Source organism: Myotis daubentonii, chromosome 6 (assembly GCF_963259705.1).
Source record: "Myotis daubentonii chromosome 6, mMyoDau2.1, whole genome shotgun sequence".
Lineage (NCBI taxonomy): Eukaryota > Metazoa > Chordata > Mammalia > Chiroptera > Vespertilionidae > Myotis > Myotis daubentonii.
The window spans coordinates 21975333-21980453 of record NC_081845.1 but is presented as its reverse complement, the minus strand read 5'-3'; positions in this window follow the sequence as shown (position 1 = coordinate 21980453).

Below are 5121 nucleotides of genomic sequence, written 5' to 3'. Positions count from 1 at the left end.
GTTGCGTCCTGGGAAAACCATGAAAAGTATATGATTGTCTAACCACTAAGCTGTATACCTGAAACCAATGCAAAACAATATTGAAAGTAAATTGTATATAAGTAAATAAAGGTCTTTCTGCTGTTGAATAGCCTTACATGGTTTTGTAGTACCTTTTGTATTAGTTAGCATTAAAGACATCCTGTGATCTGTCCTGCCTACTTTTCTATCTATATCTCCGGCTTTTTTCTTATTAGTTTACTAGAGGCCTGGTGCACAAAATTCATGCATGAGGGGAGTGGGGGTCCCCTTAGCCCAGCCTGCACCCTCTCCAATCCGGGACCCCTTGGGTGATGTCCGACTGCTGGTTTAGGCCTAACTGGCTCCTAACCGCTCACCTGCCTGCCTGATTGATCACCCCTAACCACTCTGCCTGTCTGCCTGATCGCTCCTAACTGCTCTCCCCTGCCGGCCTGGTCACCCCTAACCGTCTCTGCCTCGGCCCCACCACCGTGGCTTTGTCTGGAAGGATGACTGGAAAATATCTGGTCGACCTGGTCTAATTAGCATATTACCCTTTTATTAGTATAGATTTTCTTTCAGCCACATGAAGTTACCAATATGGAAAGGAAACTCTCAACACGGACTCTGATTTGAGCCCCACTGAAGCCCCAGCTACACGTCTTCTATGACTGGACTGAGGGAAATGAGACTTTGGAAACCCAAGGGTGTAATTCCACAGAAATAAAGCTTTCTACTATAAGATATCCTCTCGTGTGGGTCTCAGAAAATTCTTTTTCTTGGGATAACCCAAGAAATCCACCCCCACTAACTGGGGGAGAAGAGGCCTTCTCCCCTCCATTACCACTTCCAGATTTAACTATTGTCAACTATTGGCATAAACTGTCGTCAACTTAGTTCACAGCCATGGGTGTTGATTATGTTAAAACAAGCAAAGCAAGCAAGTCATGTGGGGCATGATTGTGATTAATTCAAGTTCTACACACCTGGGTCCCATTAAAAAATGTGAAAACTTGTGTAGTGATGTATCCCTTTGCTTCAGCTTGAGATACAAAATAAGATCACATCTCTTTACATTATTTAAATTAGTTAGCCAGCTTTCCCATTTGCCTTTTACTTTTATTCTCTGGGGACTGAATCCAAAGATTCATTTCTCTTAAACTGCCATAAGGTGTCACTGTTCAAGCTGGAAGATGATGTCATTCCATCCGCAACATGTGGGGATAGTGGCCTGGGAGAGGATGCTACAGTCCTAAGGTCTCAGGGAGAAGGGGATGAGCCCCACTCATTGCACCCACCTGAGGGCTCTCACTTCCAGATCTTGCCCTCAGGTTAGAGAGGCCGGTTCAGAAGGACCAGCTCAGCCGGTTTTCAAGGCTCAGCCACATATTGTTTCCGGATCTGGGTTTGACTCTGCACCACCAGTCATGCTTTTTTTGGCCTAAAATGGTATTAGTTTGCCAGATGAACTCACATAGCAGAGCAAAAGGAAGAGGACAAGACTGATTGCTCTGCTCCAGGCTGGCTCCTTAACTCTTTAAAAATAACAATTTAAGTTCTAACCTCCCCCTGACACGTATCTATCATCTACATAATTGAAAGAGACACATCAAGTAGTTCTTCACGGAACCCAGAGGGTTTATTCAAAATGACTTACTGTCTCCCCTAGTGGAGATAGACATTACTGGCAACTTTGGAGTAGTAACTTCTGCTTCTAAAGAAATTAAGTTCTACCTATTGGCAAACAATTGCACTAATATTTGTAAAGCTGTATTTTATTTATTTTACTTTTTAAAATATATTTGTATTGATTTCAGAGAGGAAGGGAGAGGGAGAGAGAGATAAAGACATCAATGATTAAAGAGAATCATTAATTGGCACGCCCCCTACTGGGGATCGAGCCCACAACCTGGGCATGTGCCCTTGGCCTGAATCAAATCTGGGCCCTGCAGGCCGATGCTCTATCCACTGAGCCAAACCGGCTAGAGCTGTAAAGCTTTCTTTGAAAATACGTTCACATTCATTGTCTCATCATAACATAACACAAATATGAATATGTTCTGAAATAAAAAGAGCTTTTTTTTCTTTTTTAGTTACTCTTTGTCAGAACTTCAAAAAGAGCTCCCAAGAAAGACTGAGCCAGGGCCAGCTACATACTTTGTGAGGCCCATTGCGAAACGAAAAGCCAGAGTCATTTGTTAAAAAATTATTAAGAATTTCAAGAAGGTGGCTGCAAAGCATTCACCAAGCGCTGGCCCTTTGGCGTTCAGGTCCTGTGTGACCGCAAACATTGCACACCCAAGGTGCAGCCCTGAGCCAAGCCAATTGAGATCACACAGAGTTGGTATACGTAATTACTGTATAATTCAAGCATGACCCAGATGTCTTCTAGCGACCAGTATTATACTTTATCTACATCTGGGGTATGTTGCCTTCCTAGGCTGTCCCATCAGTGCAGAATAAACCTTCATATTTTAAAAGAAAACAAACAAGAAGTAGAGCCTTTAACACATGAGTAGATTTAAGCCAGTAGCCTCTGAGAAGATTTTGGCACCATCATGTGAGTTCCTTAAAGGGATAATAATCACGCCCCCTTCTTCCTGGTCTAAGAGGAATGGTTCAACTTATTCTCTTAGTCAGATTTTACAAAGGAAAAAAGAAAACCAGTGGTGGTAAGGCCTCTGTTCAGTGACTAGAATTCGAAACAAAACATGGGCTGTGACAGTCTCCGATTCTCCTAAGAGGTGGAAGGCACATATCCAGTTTTATACCTGAGCCTCTGATCCAGGGGTGGGCAAACTTTTTGACTCGAGGGCCACAATGGGTTCTTAAACTGGACCAGAGGGCCGGAACAAAAGCATGGATGGAGTGTTTGTGTGAACTAATATAAATTCATTACATAAAAGGGTACGGTCTTTTTTTTTTTTAGTTTTATTCATTCAAACGCGGCCCACGGGCCGTAGTTTGCCCATGGCTGCGTCTGGTCCCACCCAGTGTGGTTGGGATCATGCTCCTTGGGGCCGCCGTAACTCAGTGGTTCTGGGTGGCTTTGCAGTCGGTATATAATAGGCTTAGAGCCTTCAGTGCTGCAGGTGATGTAATCTTAGGTAAGCAGAGACCCCTGAGAGGATGGAGTGTGTAGGCTCATTAAGCTGTTCAAATTTAGAAAGACAGGGTTTATTTTTGCTTTAAAAACAACAACAGGCCTTTTCAGAACCATTCCCTTGAGACTAATTGTTAAGTTATTGAATAGTACCCGTCACATAGTTCAGCTTTTCTAGTTCTATATAAGCAGTCAGAGCAGTTAGAAAGTTCCACCAGGAAGGAGTTTAACAATGGCATCTTCCACAATGCAACAGGTATGTGCAGAAGGGATTCACAAGGACAGATCCGTGTCTTCTCTTCCTTGAGGTTTTCTTAAGTAAATTGTCACCCTGATAATGCAGTTGCATTGCTGGTCCATTGATTCTTCTTCTTCCTTTTTTTTTTTTTTTTTGCATTGGCTCATGTGCAGAGAGAGTGTGTAGGAGTGTGGAAGTTTATAAGTGCAGGATTTAATATGAATTTGTAGTAAAAGGCAGAGTCTTCTAAATATGTGGACGGGACCATGTGGTGCCTTTGGGCACTGCACCATGTTTCCTGGGAAGAAGAGTTAGGGTCCTGGAACGGGTTACCTCTTCCCAAGTGGCTGAGTGAAGTATTGATCGCTGGTGTTTACGTAAGTGAAGCAGAAGGGTAAGTTAGCTATCTGGGCCTTTTTGCATACAATCCCACGCCTTTACTTTCTTAGGAGAAATCTTTTCCTCGTCAGATGTATTATTGAATGTGGTGTCCACCCTAACAGGGAAGGGAGGAAGAAGGATGAGAGGAAAATCACCTTTGAAGGAGCTCATTATGTATCAGGCATTGTGCTAAGCCTGTTCATATGTATTATTTAATATATTAACATTCATTGACATTTAATATTTAATAGACATTGAACAACTGAAAGAAATCAACAGCTTGGGTAAGGAAAAAAAAACCCTCAAGGAAAATAGAAAGAATGATTAGCAGGGAGAAAAAAGACTTTTGAAAGTCCCTTAGAAGTTTAAAAAGTGATTGCTACAGCAGAGGACTATTTAATATGGAAGCACTTACCAAATTTAATGACAAGGTAAAAAGAAATGAGATTACATTAGAAAAATTAGAAAATGCTTTATTACCATGATCATGGTCCTGAAAATTAATTGCTTCCTTAGAGATTGCAGAAGACACTTTTATTTATTTTTTAAATATATTTTTATTGATTTCAGAGAGGAAGAGAGAGGGAGAGAGAGAGAGAAATAGAAACATCAATGATGAGAATCATTGATCGACTGCCTCCTGCACGCCCCCTACTGGGGATTGAGCCTGCAACCCAGGCAGGTGCTCTTGACCGGAATCAAACCAGGGACCCTTCAGTCTGCAGGCTGACATTCTATCGACTGAGCCAAGCCAGCTAGGGCGACACTTTTATTTTAATAATTTAGTAGAATAAAGTTTAGATATGGTGTTTATTCATAAGCTCAATGGACAAGCAATTCGTTATGTCCCAAATCTTTAATTTTTGTGTTTTTTGTAGAAACATAACAGTAATGGAGAAAAGGCCAGATATTCCATTTAATTTTGTTGCAATCCATGTATCTATGTATTTATATTCATAGGTTTAAAAAACTAGGAAAATGATACTTGACGAATATAGTCTGAAATTATTGTTTTATGCATTTAGCTTTCCGAGACAATCAATCTGAAAGGTGTGAAAGAGATGGTTGTTGAAAGGTTTAAACTGATGATGGATGTCACATGCAAGAAACATGCCAAATGCACAATGGAGAATGATGAATGGAATTTACTTAAATGCACTGTTTGATGAGCTCACCAAATAGTCATCAATGTGTTTCTACCTGCTACATAGCAAGGGCATGAGGAATACAAATGTATGCATCGTATTATATGTTTCAAAGAATTTTATTACAGGTCTTAGAGTGGATTGGCTAACTAAAGTTCCCGAATGCTAAATCATCACCCTATGATGTGAAGGTTAGAAGGACTGAGTAAGACTTCCCAGAAGTGGAATGGCAGGGTGGTTAATAACATCAGCCA